The sequence below is a fragment of the Bos indicus x Bos taurus genome, chromosome 16 (assembly GCF_003369695.1).
Source record: "Bos indicus x Bos taurus breed Angus x Brahman F1 hybrid chromosome 16, Bos_hybrid_MaternalHap_v2.0, whole genome shotgun sequence".
Classification (NCBI taxonomy): Eukaryota; Metazoa; Chordata; class Mammalia; order Artiodactyla; family Bovidae; genus Bos; species Bos indicus x Bos taurus.
In genome coordinates, this window is record NC_040091.1 from 19,576,610 (window position 1) to 19,603,628 (window position 27,019).

Sequence of the window (27,019 nt, forward strand, 5' to 3'; positions counted from 1 at the left end):
TTCTTTTGGGAAAGAAAAGACTCAAGAAAAGCTGTCTTCCTTTCCTTCACTCTCAACTAGCTGACAAACAAATACAGCTCAGGAAACCAAGAGTCAGAATCATTTCTTTGTCATTTTAAAAAAATCACTAAAATATTAAAAGAAGAAAGAACCGGCTAGGGTCGTACAAGAAAGGGCCTCAGGTTCAGTTAATTTCCATTCCAGATAACAAGCTAGAATTCCTGCATCACTTGACAAAAGACTGCTTACTCTAAAAAATGAGAGGACTGCCCCAAAGGCATAAAGTAACATGCTCCAAGGACTAAACTTTAAAACCAACAGACTCGGAAAAATAAAATGACAGCTCTGTTCCTTAATTACAACTGTTTTTCCACTAAAATAAACAGACAAATAATCAGACTCTGTAATACATTAACTTTTAACATCTTTTTAAAAAACACAATCACATATATAAGAAAACAAAGGTGATTTTAAATGTAGGATCCTGGAACTTTGATTTCAAGAAGGTAAAGACTTTTCTGTCCCCTTCATCTTAGAAATTATCTGCAATACAACAATACAAACAGAAACACATCCTCCATCATTGATAAAAATAGACGTACTTGAGCCTGAACTATGGTGCAGGAAGTTGAAAAGCAGAGTTCAGAGGAATAAATGTTCAAGAGAGACAAGGAAGTGAACTACAAACACAAACAAAATGGGATGCCAACAAGAAGCAGGACTCTACACTCTGAAAGCTCAGGAGTCAAGGGCATTGGGTATACCTAGCATCCCTTGCTGAAAATGAGGGCATTGCAGGAAAGCCTGCATTACCCTCATTACCCCCCACCCCCTCAACCAGGCTCCCAGGATTTTCTCAGGCAATTGTATATCCCCAAAGCAAGATACTGGAGGACTTGGAAAGAACAGAAGGATCTAGAGAAAAGACCAACAAACACCAGCACTTTGGGATTCTCTCAAGAACAACAACAAAACTGATCTACAAAATCACCCTAGAATAAAGGCAACCCATTCACCATCTCTATTCACGAAGCCATCAACTCACCTTCACTTTTTTAGGGCCTCACTTTTAAATACGAACAGAACAAAAATAAACAAATGGGACCTAATTAACCTTAAAAGCTTCTGCACATCAAAGGAAACTATTAGCAAGGTGAAAAGACAGCCTTCAGAATGGGAGAAAATAATAGCAGATGAAGCAACCGACAAACAACTAATCTCAAAAATATACAAGCAACTCCTACAGCTCAACTCCAGAAAAATAAATGACCCAATCAAAAAATGGGCCAAAGATCTAAATAGACATTTCTCCAAAGAAGACATACAGATGGCTAACAAACACATGAAAAGATGCTCAACACCACTCATTATCAGAGAAATGCAAATCAAAACCACTATGAGGTACCATTTCACACCAGTCAAAATGGCTGCGATCCAAAAGTCTACAAATAATAAATGCTGGAGAGGGTGTGGAGAAAAGGGAACCCTCTCACACTGTTGGTGGGAATGCAAACTAGTACAGCCACTATGGAGAACAGTGTGGAGATTCCTTAAAAAACTGGAAATAGACCTGCCTTATGATCCAGCAATCCCACTGCTGGGCATACACACTGAGGAAACCAGAAAGGAAAGAGACACGTGTACCCCAATGTTCATCGCAGCACTGTTTATAATAGCCAGGACATGGAAACAACCTAGATGTCCATCAGCAGATGAATGGATAAGAAAGCAGTGGTACATATACACAATGGAGTATTACTCAGCCATTAAAAAGAATACATTTGAATCAATTTTAATGAGGTGGATGAAACTGGAGCCTATTATACAGAGTGAAGTAAACCAGAAGGAAAAACACCAATACAGTATACTAACGCATATATATGGAATTTAGAAAGATGGTAACAATAACCCTGTGTATGAGACAGTAAAAGAGACACTGATGTATAGAACAGTCTTATGGACTCTGTGGGAGAGGGAGAGGGTGGGAAGATTTGGGAGAATGGCATTGAAACATGTAAAATATCATGTATGAAACGAGATGCCAGTCCAGGTTCGATGCGCGATACTGGATGCTTGGGGCTGGTGCACTGGGACGACCCAGAGGGATGGTATGGGGAGGGAGGAGGGAGGAGGGTTCAGGATGGGGAACACATGTATACCTGTGGCGGATTCATTTTGATATTTGGCAAAACTAATACAATTATGTAAAGTTTAAAAATAAAATAAAATTAATTAAAAAAAAATACGAACAGAACAAGCATTTGAGCAATTTCTTCTCCTAAGTTATGGATTGTTGTTGTCTTTCAGTTGCTAAGTGGTGTCTGACTTTTTATGACCCTATGGACTGCAGCACTCCAGGCTCCTCTGTCCTCCACTGTCTCCAGGAATTTGCTTGAATTCATGTCCACTGAGATGTTATGGATAAATATACATTTTTCAAAATTGTGAAACAATCTTTCCCTGGCATCTACAGTCTATCCTAACTCCAATACAGTTCCATTCCTTCCTTTCCCTGCCTGACTTTCTGTGGCCCTCCTCTTCCTTAGGGCCTAGCATCCCCTTAACCCTGAGGTCACCACCAACCCCTTCCATGCTTCCTAATGCTCCAAGCCAGTTCTTTGGCCACCTGATACAAAGAACTGACTCATTAGAAAAGACCCAGATGCTGGGAAAGATTGAAAGCAGGAGGAGAAGGGGACATCAGAGGATGGGATGGTTAGATGGCATCACCAACTCGATGGATATGAGTTTGAGCAAGCTCTGGGAGCTGGTGAGGGACAGGGAGGCTTGGAGTGCTGCAGTCCATGGGGGTCACAAAAAGTCGGACACAACTGAGCGACTGAATTGAGTGACTTCTTGGCTGTCTTTTGACACTACTAACTCTGCTCCAGTCATTCAACCTCAAAACTGAAGCAGCTTAGGGTTTCTTTTTTTAAAAAATGAAGTTGTAATTTTAGGATAGTTTTAAATTTGTAGAGACTTCCTGGTGGTCCAGTGGTTAAGATCCTAGGCTCTCAATACAGGGGCCTGGGTTCAATCCCTCAGAGCAGAAAAAGAAATAAAAGGAATCCAAATTGGAAAAGAAGAAGTAAAACTCTCACTGTTTGCAGATGACATGATCCTCTACATAGAAAACCCTAAAGACTCCACCAGAAAATTACTAGAACTAATCAATGACTATAGTAAAGTTGCAGGATATAAAATCAACACACAGAAATCCCTTGCATTCCTATACACTAATAATGAGAAAACAGAAAGAGAAATTAAGGAAACAATTCCATTCACCATTGCAACGGAAAGAATAAAATACTTAGGAATATATCTACCTAAAGAAACTAAAGACCTATACATAGAAAACTATAAAACACTGGTGAAAGAAATCAAAGAGGACACTAATAGATGGAGAAATATACCATGTTCATGGATTGGAAGAATCAATATAGTGAAAATGAGTATACTACCCAAAGCAATTTATAGATTCAATGCAATCCCTATCAAGCTATCAACAGTATTCTTCACAGAGCTAGAACAAATAATTTCACAATTTGTATGGAAATACAAAAAACCTCAAATAGCCAAAGCTATCTTGAGAAAGAAGAATGGAACTGAAGGAATCAACCTACCTGGCTTCAGGCTCTACTACAAAGCCACAGTTATCAAGACAGTATGGTACTGGCACAAAGACAGAAATATAGATCAACAGAACAAAATAGAAAGCCCAGAGATAAATCCACGCACATATGGACACCTTATCTTTGACAAAGGAGGCAAGAATATACAATGGATTAAAGACAATCTCTTTAACAAGTGGTGCTGGGAAATCTGGTCAACCACTTGTAAAAGAATGAAACTAGACCACTTTCTAACACCATAGACAAAAATAAACTCAAAATGGATTAAAGATCTCAACGTAAGGCAAAACACTCTCCGACATACATCACAGCAGGATCCTCTATGACCCACCTCCCAGAATATTGGAAATAAAAGCAAAAATAAACAAATGGGACCTAATTAACCTTAAAAGCTTCTGCACATCAAAGGAAACTATTAGCAAGGTGAAAAGACAGCCTTCAGAATGGGAGAAAATAATAGCAAATGAAACAACACAAACAACTAATCTCAAAAATATACAAGCAACTCCTACAGCTCAACTCCAGAAAAATAAATGACCCAATCAAAAAATGGGCCAAAGAACTAAATAGACATTTCTCCAAAGAAGACATACAGATGGCTAACAAACACATGAAAAGATGTTCAACATCATTCATTATCAGAGAAATGCAAATCAAAACCACTATGAGGTACCATTTCACACCAGTCAGAATGGCTGCAATCCAAAAGTCTACAAATAATAAATGCTGGAGAGGGTGTAGAGAAAAGGGAACCCTCTTACACTGTTGGTGGGAATGCAAACTAGTACAGCCACTATGGAGAACAGTGTGGAGATTCCTTAAAAAACTGGAAATAGAACTGCCTTATGACCCAGCAATCCCACTGCTGGGCATACACACTGAGGAAACCAGAAGGGAAAGAGACACATGTACCCCAATGTTCATCACAGCACTGTTTATAATAGCCAGGACATGGAAACAACCTAGATGTCCATCAGCAGATGAATGGATAAGAAAGCAGTGGTACATATACACAATGGAGTATTACTCAGCCATTAAAAAGAATACATTTGAATCAGTTCTAATGAGGTGGATGAAACTGGAGCCTATTATACAGAGTGAAGTAAGCCAGAAAGAAAAACACCAATACAGTATACTAACGCATATATATGGAATTTAGAAAGATGGTAACAATAACCCTGTGTATGAGACAGCAAAAGAGACACTGATGTATAGAACAGTCTTATGGACTCTGTGGGAGAGGGAGAGGGTGGGAAGATTTGGGAGAATGGCATTGAAACCGTAAAATATCATGTATGAAACGAGTCACCAGTCCAGGTTCGATTCACGATACTGGATGCTTGGGGCTAGTGCACTGGGACGACCCAGAGGGATGGTATGGGGAGGGAGGAGGGAGGAGGGTTCAGGATGGGGAACACATGTATACCTGTGGTGGATTCATTTTGATATTTGGCAAAACTAATACAATTATGTAAAGTTTAAAAAAAAAAAAATCCCTGGTCAGGGAATGAGAACCCACATGCCACAGTGAAGATGGAAGATTTCATGTGCCTCAATTAAGATCTGGTGCAGCCAAATAAGTAAAGAAATAAATCTGCAGGAAAGTTGTGAAGATAGTACCAGAGCGCTCCCTTCCGTACATCTGGTATCCAGTCTCTAACTTTCCACATGTTACATTAGTAAGGGTACATTTGTCACATCTAATGAACCCCTGTTGATGCATGATTATTAACTAAACTTCTTATTTACTCAAATGTTCTTAATTTGTACCTATTGTTCTGCTCCAGGACCCATCTACGATATCACATCATATTTAGTTATCATGAGGCTTCAGGTTTCTCTAACATTCCTCAGACTTTGTTTTCAATGATCTCGACAGTATTGAGGAGTTCTGGTTAAGGACTCAATAGAATCTCCACTGAGATTTGCTTGAGGTTTGTTGCATATTTAGATTGGGGTGATGGGTTTGGGGCCAGAAGACCACAGAGGTAAAGTGCCATCTCAATGGTACATACTATTGACATGATTTATGACGGTTGGGCTGACCTTGGTCACCTGGAAGAGGCCTTCTTTGTCAAGTTGCTCCTGCCTCCAGTGTGAAGTTTCTCTTCCCCATCCCTCTTTCCATAGCGTATTTCTGGGAAGGCAGTCACTATGCATGGCCCATACATAAGAAGTGGGCAGCTATGTTCCTCTTGCTTCAGAGCAAAGTATCCATAGAGATTATTTTGAATTCTTCTCAGCATCACTTTTGACTAGTCTTTTGCCCTTGATCTCCATTCCAGGCATTTTCTCAATAAGTAAGCAGTACAGGGGGATTCAGTGTAGATATGGCTACTCCAAACCCTGACTCTTTTGATGGAAATAAAACAGACTGAATTATTCCTGGTATCTTAGAGCTTCCTTCTTTCTTTCCCTTCTTCAACAAATTTGTGGTGTCTGCTATACATTAGGGCTTGCATTAACTTTAGGAACAGGGCTAAGTCACAGGAATATGAGGGCTCAAAGATTATTAACAGTAGTCTCTAATTTAGCTAAGGAGTCAGAGAAGGCTTCTTGGAGACCATGACTTCTGAGTTAAAATCTGGTGGGGAGAAATATGTCTATGAAAGGGAGATATAAGAGAAGAGAAAAGTCTATTTAGGTCTTCCACCCATTTTTTTCATTTTTTGAGCACTCAAAGCCACTAAGAGAAATGTAAATCAAATCTACAACAAGGTATCATCTAACACCAGTCAGATAGGTCATCATCAAAAAAATCTACAAACAATAAATCCCGGAGAGAATGTGGAGAAAAGGGAACCCTCCTACACTGTTGGTGGAAATGTACAGATAACTTGATGCAGCCACTATGGAGAACAGAATGGAGATTCCTTAACAAAACTAAAAATAGAATAACCACATGACCCAGCATATATCTGGAGAAAGCCATAATTCAAAAAGATACACACACCCCAGTGTTCATTGTAGCACTGTTTACAATAGCCGGTGCATGGAAGCAACCTAGATGTCCATCAGCAGAGGAATGGATAAAGAGGATGTGGTACATATATACAATGGAATATTACTCAGCCAAAAAAGAACAAAGTTGTGGCATTTTCAGAGATGTGGATGGACCTAGAGACTGTCATACAGAATGAAGTAAGTCAGGAAGAATAAAACAGGAAGAGTAAAACTGCTCATATGTGGAATCTAGAAAAATGGAACAGATGACTGTATTCACAAAGCAGAAATAGACACATAGATCTAGAGAATAAACTTCTGGGGGAAGAGGAGATGCAATGAATTGGGAGATTGGAACTGACATATATACACCTCTAGTTTATAATAGATGACTAATGAAACCCTACGATATAGCACAGGGAACTCTACTCAATCCTCTGTGGTGACCTAAATGGGAAAGTGAAAGTGAAAGTGAAATCGCTCAGTCGTGTCCGACTCTTTGTGACCCCATGGACTGTAGCCTATCAGGCTCCTCCATCTATAGGATTCTCCAGGCAAGAATACTGGAGTGGGGTGACATTTCCTTCTCCAGGAGATATTCCCAAACCAGGGATTGAACCTGGGTCTTCTGCATTATAGGCAGACACTTTACCATCTAAGCCACCAGGGAAGCTCCCAAACTAAATGGGAAGGCAACTAAAAAAGAAGGGATATATGTATACATATAACTGATTCACTTTGCTGTACAGCAGAGACTAATACAACATTGTAAAGGAGCTATACTCCAATAAAAAAAAATTTAAAAAAAAAGAGAGAGAGAGAGAAAGGAGAGAACATTCTAGATGGAGGGACAGCATGAGCAAAAGCTCTGACAGGGGAGGGAGCGTGGGGGGAAGTTCTGCAGAACCACGAGCAAGGGAGATAGGGGGAAGGGGGCGTCTGGGGAGCCAGGAAGGGCTGACTCCTGAGAATCCACAAGCAACACGTGGTCACTAAGAGCAGGACTGTGCCTTGGACAGAGAGACGTTTTCAAATGATTATTAAGTCTGCCAAAGGCAGAATCTTCCTGGGCAGAACGAATGGATGCAGGACAGCCAGTTAGGAGGCCTTTACTGAGTCTTAAGAGGAGGTGATGTGAGCTTGGCCTAAGACTGGGACAGTGTGGGGAGGGACAAAGAGGGATACACATATACCTAACTCATGGAGTTCTGTGAGGTCATGAGTTAATAAGCACAAAGCATTTAAGCAAGTGCCTGCCTTATACTAACTGCTTATAATAATAATACTGCTTATATGATCTTGAATAGACATCAAAATGGGAATCAACCCCCTCACCAACAAAATGAAGAGGCTTGGCTATATAATTTCCAAGATCTTCTCTAACCCTAAAGGGTTAATATTCTTAGCCATTATTCTTTGCTAGTTTGAGGACTGTCAGCTCTTATGTGTGCTGTTCCCCAAGAGCTGCCTAAGTAAATGTTACCTTCACTTGGTTACCCTATACCATTGCAATACCATCAGACCTTTTCAAAGAAGTGACAGTGGGCAAAAGGTAAATATGTAACTGATTTTTCATTCCTAAACATTTCACATTCTGTAGAATTGGTCATGCATTTCTACCCATTATACCATCACACTATCTTGTTATTTCTGCCAGGTCTAGAAAGTATTTCAGGAGTAAATCTACCCCAGCAAACTTTAAACACTCAGAGATGCCACCAACACCTGTGGAAGCACAACTTAAATGTTAAATCTGATTTCTCAGGGTAGCTGCTGCTGCTGCTGCTGCTGCTGCTGCTAAGTCGCTTCAGTCGTGTCCGACTCTGTATGACCCCATAGACAGCAGCCCACCAGGCTTCCCCGTCCCTGGGATTCTCCAGGCAAGAACACTGGAGTGGGTTGCCATTTCCTTCTCCAATGCATGAAAGTGAAAAGTGAAAGTGAAGTCGCTCAGTCGTGTCTGACTCTTTGCGACCCCATGGACTGCAGCCTACCGGGCTCCTCCGTCCATGGGATTTTCCGGGCAAGAGTACTGGAGTGGGGTGCCATTGCCTTTTCCGTCTCAGGGTAGAGGGGGTCATTATAATCAGTGAATCAGTGAGGAATGGAAAGCACTAAATGGGTCTGACATCTGGCTAGGATTTATTGTCAGTACAAAGCACACAAGTCCCTGTCTTCAAGGAGCTTACAGTTTATCTCAGGGGGAAAGATTATACAATTATATGTTGTATAATCCATATACAACATAAGATTATAGAAATTATGAATGGTTTCTCAATTCAGACTCTAGACAGTGGAAAGAATTCAGAGGAGAGGGAATGAAAGCCATATAATGATCAAAAAGAGTCAAGAACATTGAGATATATTATCACAGTGAAGTTTTTACTTCAAAAACTTTGGAAAATTTCAACCAAAAGGATAAAATGTATTCTGTGAACTCTTGTCAAAGCTTACATCCTTCATACAAACTAGAAAAAAGAATACACAAGCATTCCAGATTCTTCTACTAAACTGGGTAAATTTATCTGTAATGATAACTGTAAATACCCCATTTGTCATTAATTTAGAATGATCACTTACATAGCCTGAGAAATGTGTGATATTCTTGAGAACCATGTGATATCCTCCTAAACCCACATTTATTTATAAATAAAACTATCTTAATCTATTACAGGGAGGAGGAATCTCACTACCTTTCAAATAAAATTACACTAAAACAAAGACAGGAAATAGAAATTTCTAAAGGTGAGAAAAATAAAAATTCAGTTGTAAATGAGCGAACATCACAAGTAAATTTAAGGTACTAAAACAGATGATTTTACTGAAAATTTAACACCTCTCAACACAGCTATCTGCCCAGTGGTCAGGAAACCAATAACATCTTGTCAGCAATGCTCCAAGTACATCAGTGACACAGATTCTAAAAACAATAAAAGCAAAACAACAAAACAACAAAAGCAGTGTACGTACGACCCTAGCCATCGGCTCACGCGTTTTTCTCAACTGCCCTTTCCTGGCTCATTTCTAACACCGAGGAATTCGCAAATAGCACGAAGAACACAGGCTGGTGGGAAACGCAGGGGGACAATGTAGATAATTTTGAAAGGCAAGCAAGAAATATTTCAAACAATGTGGGGACATTTAAGAAACATCTTTTCAAACTTATATTTGATAAACTGGGGTATATGTGGGGGGGAGTGGTTAAAACTCAGGAAAGTATCCCTTTAATAATGAATGATAAGTCATTATATACAGTGTTCTATTTTAATAAGAAACATCATTTTCTCAAATTAGAACACCAAAGCAGGGGTCTTTAATTACTTTTGGGCCAGAGGCTCCTTTGAGGATCTGATGAAAGTCAGACATTTTCCTCTGAAAACTACATGCTCTCACAAATTTAGCATTCAAATTTCAACATAATTTATGGACTCACATCTCTGCCCAACATCAAATCCACCCCTCTATGGGTTCGCCATTGTCTTGTAGGCTCACGTGTTAAAGGCTTATAAGCCCCCGATTTTATAAACTAGTGTGCTACTGAAACATGCTTAAGACCTTGGAACAAGACTATGTGTATGCATAACCAAATTACTTTACATCTGTACATTTTGAAACTAACACAACATTGTAAATCCACTCTTGTTGTTATTCAGTCACTAAGTCGTGTCCAACTCTTTGCAACCCCGTGGACTGAGGCATGCCAAGCTTCCCTGTCCTCCACTATCTTCTGGAGTTTGCTCAAACCCACGTGCACTGAGTTAGTGATGCCATCCAACTATCTCATTCTCTGTTGCCCCTTTCTCCTCCTGCCCTCAATCTTTCCCATCAACAGGGTCTTTTCCAATGAGTCGTCTCTTCGAATCAGGTCGCTTAAGTACTGGAGCTTCAGCTTCAGCACCAGTCCTTCCAATGAATATTCAGGGTTGATTTCCTTTAGGATGGACTGATTTCATCTCCTTGCTGTCCAAGGGACTCTCAAGAGTTTTCTCGAGCGCCACAGTTTGAAAGCATCAACTCTTTACCATTCAGCCTTCTGTCTAGTCCAACTCTCACATTCCTACATGACTACTTGAAAAACCATTGCTTTGACTATATGGACTTTTGTCAGCAAAGTGATGTCTCTGCTTTTTAATATGCTGTCTAGGTTTGTCATAGCTTTTCTTCCAAGGAGTAAACTTCTTTTAATTTCGTGGCTATAGTCACTGTCCGCAGCAATTTTGGAGCCCAAGAAAAGAATATCTGTCACTGTTTCCACATTTTCCCCATCTATTTGCCATGAGGTGATGGAACCAGATGTCATGATCTTTGTTTTTTGAATATTTAGTTTTAAGCCAGTTTTTTCACTCTCCTCTTTCGCCTTCACCCAGAAGCTCTTTAGTTCCTCGTCGCTTTCTGCTGTTAGACTAGTATCATCTGCATATCGGAAGTTGTTGATACTTCTCCTGGCAATCTTGATCCCAGCTTGGGATTCATCCAGTCTGGCATTTCACATTATGTATTCTACATAGAAGTTAAGTACGCAGGGTGACAATATAAAGCCTCGATATACTCCTTTCCCAATTCTGAACCAGTCTATTGTTCCATGTCTGGTTGTAACTTGTTTCTTGACCTGCACACAGATTTCTCAGGAGACAGGTAAGGTGGTCTGGTACTGTCTCTTTAAGAATTTTCCACAGTTTGTTGTGATCCACACAGTCAAAAGTTTTAGTGTAGTCAACAAAGTCAAAATAGATATTTTTCTTGAATTCCCATGCTTTTTCTATGATGTTAGCAATTTGATCTCTGGTTCCTCTGCCCTTTTCTAAATCCAACTTGTACATTTGGAAATTCTTGATAACATATTATTGAAGTCTAGCTTGAAGGATTTTGAGCATAATCTTGCTAGCATGTGAAATGAGCATAACTGTATGGTAGTTTGAACATTCTTTGGCATTGCCCTTTTTGGGGATTGGAATGAAAACTGACCTTTTCTAGTCCTGTGGCCACTGCTGAGTTTCCCATATTTGCTGACATACTGAGTGCAGCACTTCAACAGCATCATCTTTTAGGATTGGAAATAGCTCAGCTGGAATGCCATCATCTCCACCAGCTTTGTTTTGTAGCAGTGCTTCCTAAGATCCACTTGACTTCACACTCCAAGATATCTGGCTCTAGGTGAGTGACCATACCATTGTGGTTATGTAGGTCATTAGACTTTTTGGATAGCTCTTCTGTGTATTCTTGCCACCTCCTTTTAATCTCTCTGCTTCTGTTAGGTCCTTGCTGTTTCTGTCCTTTATTATGCCCATCTTTGCATGAAATGTTTCCTTGATATCTCCAATTTTCTTGAAGAGATCTCTAGTCTTTCCCATCCTATTGTTTTCCTCTATTTGCACTGTTCACTTAAGGAGGCCTTCTTGTCTCTCCCCACTAAAATCAACTACACTCCAACATAAAATTAAATTAAAAATTGAAAAAAAAACACATATTATTGAATAGAACACATATTCAAAAAAGCATTTCATTTTACTGATTGTGTGGTATACAATGCTATCCATTTAATTTCTTACCAATTCTTGGTCATCACCAATTCTTGGAACTCATTTCTCCCTGTTTTTCCATTTTGGTTCTCAGTCCATGCATTTTCAGCATTCTGTTCCTCAAAACTACTTAGCAAGAACAAAACGGAGAAAAAAATGTTTCAAAGATGAGAGGAAAACCAGTCACTTGTGCTCTTGGCAGCCCTGGTCATTGGTTTAGTTGTTTATTTATTCAGTCAACAACTTGAGCTTCGACTATGTATCAGGAGCGGGGAGGCAGCAGGCTTGAAAAAGAGAAAGCTGCCCCCTCTCCAGTGCGCCCCAAAATAGTTTCGTGTCCAGAGCAGCAGCTGGAGAAGCGGTTAGAGTAGGTGGATATATAACCAGGTGCCCTGAGGATAAGAGGACACCCTTGAGGCAGGGTGTTTTCTGCTTGGAGACAGGAAAAAATTGAGCTGAATAGCAGTTAAAGAAGGTGTATTCAGGAAGAACAGGAACGGCTGGAGACACAGAGGAAAACCAATGCACATCTTCTCTCAGGAATGGGGTGCCGAGGCAAGGAAGGTTGAGAATTGCAGTGTGGTTGGGACACATTGGGCATTAATGGAAGGAATGCAGCAGCAGCAAGAAAGTGAAAAAAAAAAGCGGGGGGGGGGGGTTAATTGAATTGTTACTTGGTGCTGATAATGCCAAAAGCTAGTTTAAAATATCCAATCAGAGTTGTAGTTGGATCTCTATTTCTGTTATGCAAATAAGATTATCTATATTATATTTCTAGATTCCACATATATGCGTTAACATGAACGAAAATATCAACACCAAGGGGGAAAAGGGGTGGGTAGGATGAGTTGGGAGCTTCGGACTGACATGTATACACTATTGATACTATGGATAAAACAGACAATGAACGAGAACCTAGTGTGTAGCTCTGGAAAAGGTAATGGCACCCCACTCCAGTACTCTTTGCCTGGAAAATCCCATGGACAGAGAAGCCTGATAGGCTGCAGTCCATGGGGTTGCTACAAGTCAGACACGACTGAGCGACTTCACTTTCACTTTTCACTTTCATGCATTGGAGAAGGAAATGGCAACCCACTCCAGTGTTCTTGCCTGGAGGATCCCAGGGACGGGGGAGCCTGGTGGGCTGCTGTCTATGGGGTCGCGCAGAATCGGACACAACTGAAGCGACTTAGCAGTGTGTAGCTCAGGTGCTCTGTGGTGACCTAAATGAGAAAGAAATCTAAAAGAGAGGGGATATATGTATACAAATAACTGATTTACTCTGCTGTACTGTAGAAACTAACCAAATACTGTAAAGTAACTATAGCCAAATAAAAACTAATTAAAAAAATAAAAATAGCACAGAAAAAAAGACAATATTGTAGTTGGAAAAGAAATAGAAATTTTGAGCAAAGTTAAGTAACTATATTAGAACCAGCAGCCTAACTTGGGAGCCCAGTGCAAAATAAAAATGTGGGGCTGGTTCTTTGTTCAAAATTATGAATCATTTCAAGATGGTGATAGGAGAATATTAAGCCAAATATAAGGGCCCTTCTGAGCATTGGAACCTATGTGACTACACAGGCTGTACATCCCTGAATCTGGCCCTGATTATATAAGAAGGAAATTTCAAACGTTCACCATGATTCGTTATTAGCATGGATAAACAACTCACAGTTCCAAAATGGCAACTATAACACCAGGCTGGGAGCCTTAGAGTCACTTCATTTTCTCAGCAATTCTATGAGGCACAGATACCTCTCTTAGATACTAGGAGACAAAAGAGCAAAAGAGAAAAGCGATCTTATATATATCTTAAAGAATTCCCTCAGTGCCTTGAGCCATGCTGTGTTATAGTGAGCACTCAATACTGACTTGTAACTAAGTGATTTTATTTCTTTGCTCTGAGTTCATCTTCGGCTGAGCCATGAAAGTCCAGACTCTCTGAAGTCAGCCAGAGGGTCTGTATTTATAGTTGTGAGTGAAAGATAGAAATAGAAAGGACCACCTTTCACCATTCCAGTTACACCAGTCCATGGAGTCTCAAAACATCTACCTCTAGCAGGAATGTGAGATGGGAATGTGGGGGGAGCAAAATGCCAGCACTCTCAGAACTGTCCTTTTTTTTTAAACACAGACACAGCTCTGAGCACAAATTCCATAAGTTTCAGGAGAAATTATGCATTCAAATAGCACATACACATTACAAGAATACTGAATCTATTTTATTTATTTATGTATTTAAATGAAGGATAATTGCTACAATGTTGTGTTGGTTTCTGTGGCACAACTTGAATCAGTCATAACTATGTAACTATATATATATATATTTATATATATCCCCTTCCTCTTGAGCCCTCCCCCCCACTCAGCACAATCCCACCTTTCTAGGTTGTCACAGAGTACAAGGTTGGGCTCCCTGTGTCATATAGCAGCTTCCCACTAGCTATCTACTTCACACATGGTGTGTATATATACCTAACAGAGGGCATGGGTACCCACTCCAGGATTCTTGCCTGGAGAATCCCATGGACAGAGGAGCCTGGTGGGCTACAGTTCATAGGGTCGCAGACAGTGGGACATGACTGAAGTGATTGAGCAGGCAGGCAGGCAGTGTATATATGTCAATGCTACTCTCTCAATTCGTCCCACCCTGAATCTATTTTAAAAGAAGTTATTAAATCTTCAGAACCTACAGTAATTTCTGACTTCTCCCAGCAAACCTCCAATTAAGAGTTTCATGAAACAAAGCCTTGCTAGAGGGTTCAGGTTCATAAGCGTGCTCACCCCTCCCCCTCCCTCCTCTGCCTCCCTCCAAAGCTTCAGAAGGACCTGAATCATCTATTGCCATCAATGAAATTCACTTTTTCCACTTAGGATGAGAGTAAGAACTGCCATGACTGTTAGGGGAAGCACACTGATTGAAACTGCCCACCCTGGCCAGGCACCATAGTAACCATCGGCATGAGCTGTTTTATGAAGGAGATCCTGATAAGGTATAATACGGAACTAATAAGCCACCACCAACAGGAAGAGTCCGGAAAGGTCGAAAGGAGACACCATGTGTCCGTCCACTTCCCAGAATCCCTCGCTAGCATCCATCTTGGCTGAGTGATGCGTGCGCCACCAGGAAAGACTCTGAATTAGAATGATTGGCCAAAGACCACCCGGAAACTAATCCCATCACCATAAAACCCGAGACCACGAGCCACGCGGCAGAGCAGTTCTCCTGGGTTCCCTTACCCTACTGCTCTCCGCCCGGGTGCCCTTTCCCAATAAAATCTCTTGCTTTGTCAGCACATGTGTCTCCTCAGACAATTCATTTCTGAGTGTTAGACAAGAGCCCAGTTTCAGGCCCTGGAAGGGGTCCGCCTTCCTGAGACAATGACCACAACAGACCATTAATTCAACAGTGAAAACCAAAGACTAAATATTTGCTAAAACTCCTTAGATTTTTATATTGACTTTTTAGCTTACTTGAACAGGTCATCTCTTGCACATTGGGGCAAGTGGGGGGCTTTTGATGGTGTGTTCAGGGCTTTCTGTGGAGCCTCTGTCCTTTGGTTCTGGGAGGCCTCCACAACACCCTGTAGCTCAGAGTTCTGTGTGATTAATAGCTCTGCCAGCCATTCCTATTTAAAAACTATTCTTACTTTACATCTTTTTTTTTCTTCCTCTGTCTCTGATTTTCTCTGATCCTTATTTTTCTCCTCAGCAGAAGTACCCACTGTCAGAATTTTCTCCCTACTTTCCCAAGCCTTGTCACTTTATTCCACAGTGTCTTGGTTTGGGGGAGCTTTTGTTCAGTAGATAGCAGGCCTTATGCAAATCTCACAAGTATAACTGGCCAAAAGGTTCAACAAGGTAAATCATCAGCTGGTCCCTTTCTCCCCCTTTTCACGTCCCCGCACGCCGCCCCCTACCCCCAGTTCCAAATCCACATCCTGAGAAGAAAAGAAAGAAAAAAAGCAACCCACCAAAGGAGACACTGCGTCGCTGCAAGCAAAGCAGTAGTTTCTCTGTTCGGCTTGTACAGTGGATGTGTAAGTGGCATTTTCAAAATTATTCTGTCAGCCCCATGACAATTTAATTAATTTATTTTTTTATCCCGTGCCTCAACTCTGTTGTTTGGGTAGCAATGTCCTGTCAATATCTCACTCAGGTGTAGCAGGGACGGGTCTAACAGCCCTGGGCCGGCAGCCAAGCTCACCGGTGACTGACGCTCGCTTAACTGAGCAAAGATTTGCTCTGCGTGGAGTGGGGCTTGACTGTACAAGGACCGGTGGTGACAGCCAGGGTGCCGGCTGGAATCCTAACAAAGCTGCTTCCAACGTGTGCTCAGGCGAGTGGAACCAGCACTTAAACTGAATGTTAAGGGGCTTCAATCTTGGTGGTGTTTTTTTTTTTTTCTCCATCATTTACCATCAGAATAAACCCTGGGATTTTACAGGGAAAACAGCACATTAGGGCACTTAAATAGCAAATCCTTGTACCTTTTTAAAAGGCTGTTGAAGATGTATTAACTTGTAGGAGCAGTCATTTAATTGCTTGCCTCTGCTACCCCACACACTATTTTTTTTTTTAAATGACCAAATTAAACCTGCTGCACAAATTTGTGCTTTGAAGTTTCTGCCAAAGGATCATTCCTTTTAGGGCGTGAGAAAAAGAACTGAAACGCTCTCCTTGGGTACCAATGTCTGCAGCTTCCTTCCACCCCCCGACCCCCCACCTTCCCTGTCCCAGAAGCCTTCAGACAAAGAAGCAAATCATTGGCATTTAAATGTTTCAAATTCATTTTCCAAGCCAGGTTTGAATATCACTATCATAATTCCCTCTGTCATTTCAATGAAAGCCCGTAAGCATTTACAAATGGAGGAATGTTGTACTTACAATTTGGGGGTGTGTGATGCAGCCGTGTATCTTAAGAAAAAAAAAAAACAACAACCTGTTATGTTTATAGGCTGTCCGTCCTGTTCAAAGACAACACCACTCTTGGTAAAGCTGAAGAAATTAGTGAGAAACAGAAAAGTCTTTTCCACACCGTGAACCTGTGAAAACTACTCTTTGCAAGGAGCCGTGGGAGTTGGTAGCAGAGTCTGCTGTTGTTTGAGACTTTGTCTCTTAGGTCAAATGCAGCCCAAAGCCAACAAGATGATTTACCATCTCACCGCTTTGAATCTGATGATATGCAACTGCCGGATGAAATATTTATACGAATTTCCCACTTCACCTATAAAAACCGTAGAGACACGCATAGGTACACAAACAACAGGCAGTCACGGTGCACATTTGTTTAGTTAGCTAGCAATTTTTGAAAGTTGTGTGTGGATAAGCAGATAGTGTCAGCGTGACAGAGGCAGTGCATCTGGGCTGTTCAAGTCCTGGATGCCTCTTCCCTTGGAAAGGAGTCCTGTTCCATTGCATCAGACGCCCAGTAACATGATCTCATCAACCTATGTGAGCACCAGAGGTCCAGGCAGGTCACAAGTCAAATTCTCTCTGTTGCCAATTGAGATTGACATGTGCTGTTGTCTTAATGATCACATGGTCCGATTTGGCCAAACGGGTGATCTTCACGAGAAACCAAGGTACAGTTTGTCAAACTGAAAGGCATTTGCAGGCTCGAGTGTTAGGTTTCCACAATAACAGTTGGCTGAATCTCTCTCTGCAGGTTAAAATACTGTTTTGTAAGTGGGGAAAAAAGAAAATCTTCTTTTTCTTTTGGTCTCTGGTTTGGTTTTGGCTTTGTTTTGTTTCAGTCTGATTTTTAAAGGCATGGATGCCCAGACTACTACAAAGGGGGGCTGGTTGGACCTCCCTGGCAGGGACGGGACAGAAGGATGTCTGAGTCTTGTAGGAGAGAAGGCTGTTACGCTGCATCTAACCCAAACCTGGTTAGCTGAGAAACAGTTCTTCATTCCTCTGTGGGACTTGGAACCTGGATGCTATAATTGAAAGCCAGTGTATTAAGCATAACACATCAAACCACTGTTAACACCCAGCCTCCCGCAAGGCAGCCTCCTAACAGCTCTGCTTTCTGCCTACAGTCTGTGCAAGCAAGTGGAACCGTCGCATGCACTGCATGCTAAAGGCCGCAGCCTTTGTCTTCTCCAAGTTCTGTCTGTTTCAGAGGCTAACATGCAGCAATTAGTCTAATTAATGTGAAACAATGAGCTGTGTTACCACTTATCAAATTGATTGTTCCCCTATCAAAACAAAACAGGCTGGCTTTTTGATGTAATTTCAAGAGATGATTTGAAATGTCATGTTGCTGGGAGCCAATTACCTTATGACTAGAGTCACGGTCAACAGAATACATAATTCGCATGAGTTTGGGAAGGCTGCTTACTGCTAGTATGTTAATTAACTGTCTTTTGTCATAAAACAAAAAGGTTGTATGGAAGGTTCTGAAATAGGTCTTTTTTATTTACATTTCTCTGCGCTTATCAACGCGAGGCATGACAATGCAAAAGAATAGGAAATTTGAATTCCCCTACTTCAGATGAATACTCAGCTTGCAAGGTCAGGGCCACGTGCAAACTGCAATGCCATTCACCTCGCTCCAGTCCTGCCCCAGTGTTATTATATTACTCGTGGATTTTAATTAACTATCGGGTAAAACTCGAATGTAAGAAATACCAAGTCCCACGAAATAAATCCCCTAACAGACTTCTTTGGAGCTTCGCTTGCGTTTGCGCATCTTATGAGGACTGGACAGTGCTTGGCTGACCTGGGAATGCCACTCAGGTGTCATCTTTCTATTTCAATCTTGATATTTGGAAAGAATAAACCCATCATCAAATGATGTTATTGCCTTTACCACACTATGACAGAGAGGGGATGTATAGCAGGCACCTGTGGGTTTGTAAAGGCATCCTATCCATGAGCTAGGACTCCAAAACTCATCTGCAGCTTCCTCTCATCTGGGGGAGCCTGGCAATTCCATCTTCTTGATTAAGGAACTGATTCTGTACTTCTCAAGCCCGAATGCATTCTGGAGGGAGCTATAATCAGTAACTGACAATGAACAATCACAGCAGCCCTGAGGCATCATGGTTTGACAGGCCCATGGGTCACTAGCTTCTGGTATGGAGATCAAGTTCAAGTTCCCAGAATTCGAATACAATTGTCCCACTGCCGAAAGATGGCATTGTTTGACATGCAAAAGCAGGGGGTCCTCTCTTGAAGATCCCACAGTTTTTGATGAGAAATGTGCTGCCATCTTGTAAGGGTCTGCCAACTCTTTCCTTTGCTTTTTCTTGGGATTTAGTTCTAATCTTACAGTCCTATTAGAAGGATCCTCAGAGGGCAAAACAAAACAAAATAAAAGACTTCCCTGGTAGCACAGTGGATAAGAAGCCACCTGCCAATGCAGGGGACACAGGTAGTGTCCTTGGGCCAGGAGGATCCCACATGTTGCAGAGCAACTAAGCCCATGAGTCATAACCGTTGAGCCCGAGTTCTAGAGTCCAGGAGCTGCAACTGCTGAAGGCCAAGTGCCTAGAGTCTGTGTTCCACAACAAAAGCCACCGAAATAAGAAGCCCGCACGCCACAACGAAGAGTATGAAGAGCAGCTCCTGTTCTCTGCAACTAAGAAAGCATGTGTGCAGCAACAAAGTCCCAGTGCCCCCATCTCCCAAAATCCCACAAAATACAGCACCTTGCTACTAGAAATACTAAGTTTACTTTGCAAATTGGATTCTCCATACTAATTAGTTTCCATTTTTCAACAATTTTTTTTCCTGTTTCTAACATCATTAAAATACTATTTAAATGTAATATTAAAAAAACATTAAATGGACGGGAGGTAGTGCTTTTTCTTCTGGGGTTTGGGTTTCTCATTTTTGCAATGTAGAGTCAGGAACCTTGGGGTGCAGACAGTGGACAGAAAGGACCCGTGAATCAGCTAAACTGGAGAAGAAAGTGCGTTGCTGATCAATTCTTCACCCTCTGAGACAGCTTCTCTTCTTTCTGCCAGTTTAAAGGTTTATTCTGGATTGAGATTCTAGTTTTCAAAATGTTGGATGGGGGAGACAGAACCAAATGAGGATGCTACCTGAGAAGTCTGACTCATTAACAATAGCTAACCATCACTAATCTGGAGGAGGAAATGAAAACTCATTCCAGTATCCTTGCCTGGAAAACCCCATGGACAGAGGAGCCTGGTGGGCTACAGACCATGGGGTCACAAAGAGTTGGACATGAGTGAGCAACCGTACACACACACATCACTAAAGCTTTTTGAGGTATGAAAGCAGTGGTACTAACCCCAATATGGACATGAAAAGAAATTAACTAATTTTGACTAATTTCATAGCTGTGCATAGAGTTTCTGGTATGCTTGCCAAATTCCTTCTCTGGACTCAAGAGGTTACAAAACCCTACTGAAGATACGTGGGAGACTGACAGACTTATCAGAGTCTGTCATACAGAGCAAAGTAAGTCAGAGAGAAAAAACAGATATCGTATATTAAAAATGCATGCGGAACCTAGAAAAAAGGTTTAGATGATCTAATCTGCAAAGCAGAAATAGAGACACAGATGCAGAGAACAAATGTATGGATGCCAAAGTGGAAGGAGGGGAGTGGATGAATTGGGAGGTTGGGATTGACACATCCACACCATGTGTGTGTGCGTGATCTGTCTCAGTTGTGTCTGACTCTTTGTGACCCCATGGACTGTAGCCCATCATGCTCCTCTGTTTCTGAGATTCTCCAGGCAAGAAGACTAGAGTGGGTTGCCATGCCCTCCTCTAGGTGTATGCTGCTGCTGCTAAGTCACTTCAGTTGTGTCCGACTCTGTGCGACCCCATAGACGGCAGCCCACCAGGCTCCCCCGTCCCTGGGATTCTCCAGGCAAGAACACTGGAGTGGGTTGCCATTTCCTTCTCCAATGCACAAAAGTGAAAAGTGAAAGTGAAGTCGCTCAGTCATGTCTGACTGTTCGCGACCCCATGGACTGCAGCCCACCAGGCTCCTCCATTCATGGGATTCTCCAGGCAAGAGTACTGGAGTGGGGTGCCATTGCCTTCTCCTCCAGGAGTATACACACTAGTAACTAATGAGAACCTGCTGTATAGCATAGGGAACTCTACTCAATGCTCTGTGGTGACAGAAGTGGGAAGGAAACTCAAAAAGAGGGGATAAATGTAAACATATAGCTGATTCACGACACCATACAGCAGGAACTAATGCAACATTGTAAAGTAATGAAAGTGTTAGTCACTCAGTTGTGTCTGACTTCTTGTGACCCATGGACTATAGCCTGCCAGGCTCCTCCATCCATGGGATTCTCCAGGCAAAAATACTGGAGTGGGTTGCCATTCCTTTCTCCAGAGGATCTTCCTAACTCAGGGATTGAACCCAGGTCTTCTGCATCGCAGGCAGATTCTTTACCATTTGAGCAACTAGGGAAGCCCCCTTGTAAAGTAACTATACTCCAATTAAAAAAAAAAGGTTACAGAACCCTAGCGTTGAATGAAATCTTATAGAAATGCCCCCTCCTAACATCCCTCCAAGTGGAATTTTCCCTACACTGACTCTGACCACTGAAATGTGATTCCTTTCAGGGATGAACCTCTTTGGGGGAATTGAGAGAAATGTGCAAACATCCTCTAAAAGTTCTTGGATCCCTGTGAATAAGAAAACAGAATTCCTGATGTTTGGGTGCTATTATTGCTCTAAAGTGAATGCATGGCTCACAGATAATGTGAGGGGTCACAGCATCTGGGCTCTGGTCATTTAAGAGGATGACACAAAGTCCTTATAAAGTGAGGTCTAAAAACAGGTCCCTTCTGAACGAGAAACCTAAATGAGTCTTGATTATATATCATCCGTGAAACCAAAATGGACAATTTGGAGACTAAGCATTGGTAACAAAAGTCCAACAGACAGTTTGCTCGTAATATTTACCAGCTCTAGTCCCATTCTAACCATTCCCCAGTGCCTCACATTATTACAATACCAAGTTACATCTCATCTGATTCTGCCAAAGGATTTTTTCCCCCTATTTTTTCCCTCAAATTGCAAGGAAAGTAGTTAAAAATAAGGAGGAAGAGGGGCAAGAGAAGAAACTGTTAAGTGGCTGACAGTTGCTGTGCTGTGCTGGCTTACATATATACGTACAGGGTGCTGTGCTAAATTCATGTATTACCTTACTAAATTCTCACAAGGACCCTGCAGGATGAGTACTACTTTTTTTAACTATACCATTTTCTAAATGTTAATGATAAGTTAAGAAGACTTAGAAAAGACCATTAACTAAGCCAAGGCTTTGGAACTAACATTGACTCTACAATTCTAGTCCTTCTGACTACACAGGCTGCTTGGTATTTCTGTGGTAGTTTTAAAATTTTAATGCAATATCTCAATAGAATAAGGGTCTGCTTTTTTAAATAAACGTAAAAGAAAAAAAAGACCTCTGGTTATCATCATTAAAAACAGAGCACCATGTATGTATATACAATGGAATACTATGCTATGCTATGCTAAGTCATTTCAGTCGTGTCCGACTCTGTGTGACCCGATAGATGGCAGCCCACCAGGCTCCCGTCCCTGGGATTCTCCAGGCAACAACACCGGAGTGGGCTGCCATTTCCTTCTCCAATACATGAAAGTGAAAAGTGAAAGGGAAGTCGCTCAGTCGTGTCTGACTCTTAGCGATCCCATGGACTGCAGCCTACCAGGCTCCTCCGTCCGTGGGATTTTCCAGGCAAGAGTACTGGAGTGGGGTGCCACTGCCTTCTCCAACAATGGAATACTACTCAGCCATAAAAAAGGATGAAATGTTGCCATTTGCAGCAACATGGGTTGATTTGGAAGGTATCATGCTAAGGTGAAACCAGTCAGAAAGAGGAAGACAAATACTGTATGATAACACTCATATGTGGAATCTGAAAAAATACAACAAACTAGTGAATATTTGCTGCTAAGTCACTTCAGTCGTGTTCGACTTTGTGTGATCCCATAGACGGCAGCCCACCAGGCTCCCCCGTCCCTGGGATTCTCCAGGCAAGAACACTGGAGTAGGTTGCCATTTCCTTCTCCAATGCATGAAAGCGAAAAGTGAAAAGGAAGTCACTCAGTCGTGTCTGACTCTTCGTAACCCCATGGACTGCAGCCTACCAGGGTCCTCCATCCGTGGGATTTTCCAGGCAAGAGTACTGGAGTGGGGTGCCATTGCCTTCTCCGAGTGAATATAACAACAACAAAAAAAAACCCCAGATTCACTGATATAGAAAATAAACGAGTGATTACCACTGGGGAGAGGGGAGGGGGAGCAATATAGGGATAAGGGAATAAAAGTTACAAACTGTTATGTAAAAAATAAGCCACAAGGATATATTGTACAACATGGGAAATAGAGCCAATATTTCATAGTAACTACATGGAGTATAACCTTTAAACACTGTGAATCACTATATCGTACACCCATAACTTACATATGGGCTTCCTGGGTGGCTCAGTGATAAAGAATCTGCCTGCCAAGCAGGAGACTCGGATTTGATCCCTGGGTCAGGAAGATCCCCTAGAGAAGGAAAGAGCAACCCACTGGAGTATTCTTGCCTGGGAAAACCTATGGACGGGGGAGCACGGGGGACTATCGTCTATGGGGTCGCAAAGCACTGGATAGCACTGAGCAACCAAACAACAACAAACTTACATATACTGTGCAGCAACTACACTTCAGTAAAAAATAAACACACAGAAGACAGAACACCGTGGGTTAGGGTCAGTGACAGCCATCTGCTGCAAAGTAGCATGGAGATTTACCTTTCTATCATTTGAGTTCTTGAAAATGAGGGATTTAAGGAAAGCAGGGCAATAGCCACATTTTTGTTCTGCACCCGACATGTTTTCTTGAAATTTGAGACAAGTTTAAAACAAATCAATGTTTTCAGAAAAGTAGGGCATTTTTTTTTTCTTTTATCATTAAACGCTAAAATTCTTCAGAAATGTTTCCTTTGGGCTTTCAACAAACCTGATCACCTCCTGCAGAAAACAAGTGCTAAACCAAAAACAGGGTTTCGGGCAGCAGATTCAGCGAGGAATGGAGCATCAAAGTCCACCAAGGGACTGTGGGCCCGCTCCCTGGAAAGTAGACCAGAACTCTGGAGGCTGGAGGCAGCACCGGGATGGAGTGGGGTGTGGAGAAGCAGCTCCCACTGAAGTGCCGTTGACATGTCAGCCAAACACTCAGCTTGCCTCCATCACTCTTCACAGAGTGAAACATCTCTTTACGTCCGGAAACATACGGAAAGCCTCAAATCTGTCTTTTCTCTAACTTCAATCCAATGAGTGGTGGAAATGAAGGAGAGAGAGAGAGGGATGGAGGAAAAGAGAGGACCAGTTCTGTTCACATGAAAGGGTGGGACCAGTTACATGTCTGAATGCTGTTCCTGCAGACTCTTAGAATCTTTTCTGAGACTGGTGGCTGTGAAAATAGAGCAGCATCGGAGCCCAGCCACCCACCCACCACATTCAGACCATCAGAGCTGGTGCCCCTTCTGCAAACTTGCAAGGATGCTTCAAGACCTGCCTCGATGCCCTGGTGCACGAGCAGCGACACCTCATTTGCTTTCCCTTTCCCATTTTTACCCCTTCTTACTCCTGGCTACAGTCTGCTCACCTATGTTCCAAATGTCAGTATTATGGAACAATCCTCAATATTGTAAACCTAACAACAGCTTAATAAATAAAATGTTTTTATAAAAAGTTTCGGCTGGAGCCTAAGACAGTGTGCTTGGCTTTTCTCTAGTCCTCTTGGAGCCTGAAAATAGCACCAGGCCTTAAAGAACAAGCAGATCTCGGAGATGTGGCAAGTTCAGTTCAAGATCACCACAATAAAGTGAGTATCACAGTAAAAAAATTTAAATAAATAAAATAAAACAATCCTTACGTGATGTTGTGGTGGCGCATGTGTCAGTGTTCCTATTATATGTTAAGCCTCAAAGGAAAAGTAAAGTTTGGGAAGAAGGCAAGATAGAACTTGAGGGAAGAGACAGAACCTTAGAGACACAGGTTTGGGAAAGCCTCAAAATATGGTTGATAAGCGACAAGGTGTCATACACAATGTGGGTCAGTAGTAGATGGAATAGATCACATATATACCTGTATATATGTAAGTATTTTTGCTTAAGAATTAGCCCACTTTCCAAAAAGCAATGCTTGGCAACAAATAGGAGAGGCACGTTGAAACTAAAATGTAACCTGCCTTTATGCACAGCCCTGATCAAAACAGGAGATCACTGAGCTTTGTGTTGAGAAGCTAAGCAAATTTCAGAAACTAAAGGGAGGTAAAGTGAAAGTGAAGTCATTCAGTCGTGTCTGACTTCTTTGCGACCCCATGGACTGTAGCCTTGTAGCCTATCAGGCTCCTCTGTCCATGGGATTTTCCAGGCAAGAGTGCTGGAGTGGATTGCCATTGCCTTCTCCAGGGGATCTTCCCGACCCAGGGATTGAACCTGGGTCTCCCGGATTGCAGGCAGACACTTTACCATCTGAGCCACCAGAGAAGCCCAAAGAGACGTAAGATGCATCAAATAGGGCTTCTTCAATAGTAAAGAATCTTCCTGTCAATGCAGGAGACACAGGTTCGATTCCTGGGTGGGGAAAATCCCACATGCCGCGGAGCAGCTAAGTTCGTGCACCCCAACTATTGAGCCTGTGCTCTAGAGCCCAGGAGCCGCAGCTACTGCAGCCCATGCACCCTAGAGCTCGTGCCTGGCAGCAAGGGAAGCCACCGCAATGGGAAACCTGCGCTCCGCAACTAGAGAGTAGCCGCTGATCGCTGCAACTAGAGAAAAGTCTTCGGAGCATCGAAGACCCAGTACAGTCAAAAACAATTATAAATAAAGTAAATTAAAAAAATTTTAAAAGATGCATCAAATACCAGACAACTGGATGTGTTCACACATATATGGAGAATGTGAATTCTACAAAGGTTTTTTTGTTTTTGTTTTTTTTTAAACAAGAAGCTATAGTGGCTCTTTGGAAAGGGTTTGGTATGGGAGAAGACGAAACCTATCAAACAAAATAAGATAATATAAATATTTCATTTAGTTGTTATCATCTCTTTTTATGATGATAAGACATTATTATCATATTTTTTATTCTAACTCATAGAAAATGGTCAATCTTCCACATTTGTAATGGGCTAGAGCACACTAATCTTAGTTTGGCATAAAGCTCATACAAACCACTCAATATTTTCAATATAAATGTAATGACTTCTGATTTTAGGAAAAAATAACAATGCTCAAGAAAAACCCATCACTGGTTAACTCTAAACTCTCCTATTGGTCATTTCTGTAAGTAGGTGCACTTGCAAAAAATAAAATAAACTTTCTGCATATTCATTATGGAAGAAGATGGATGATAATCAGTAGGAGAGACAGCAAATTTCTTCTTGAGGATTAGGCTCCAATTGGTTGCATTTCAACATCAACCTGGCAATTTTACTATTAAGTCAGCAGAAGTGAGTCCTTGTACGGTATGCCACTTACTCCCGGAGAACATCAGGCAAAGGGAAGAGAACACGCTAGAATAAATTGTGCATTATTTCTGGCATTAGTTAAAGGAACAGAGCATTATAAGGAAAAAAAATACAGTACCATTGATTTTTACAGGTGTTTAATACAGATAAGCTGAAAAAAGGGTTTCCATTTTAAGCCCAGTGATGGCTAAAGATGCATTCAAATATGTTCAAAAGCAATCTAAAGTCTTCTAAAATGGTGTTTAAGCTATTCGAGCAAAACGTAAATAGTTTTTGTCGTAGTACTGAGGAAGGTAGAACAAAAAACAGATTCCAAGGAGCTGACTCTGGCACACTGCCGGCCACTGTAAAATCAGGGGGTCATTAAAACAGAGGTAATACTGTTTATCCATTACATGATCACAGGTTATTTAGTGAAAACAGTCGCAGAC

At 41.6% G+C, this 27,019-nt stretch overlaps 1 protein-coding gene and 1 non-coding gene across 3 annotated transcripts in view; both read right to left on the reverse strand.

Annotated features, from left to right (window-relative positions):
- The window catches only part of ESRRG (estrogen related receptor gamma), a 652,137-nt gene that overhangs the window by 324,152 nt on the left and 300,966 nt on the right, over nt 1-27,019 (reverse strand). The gene's annotated exons all lie outside the window — the stretch shown is intronic.
- Nucleotides 7,174-7,245, reverse strand: TRNAY-AUA. Its single transcript has one exon. It is a non-coding gene; the product is annotated as a tRNA-Tyr (tRNA).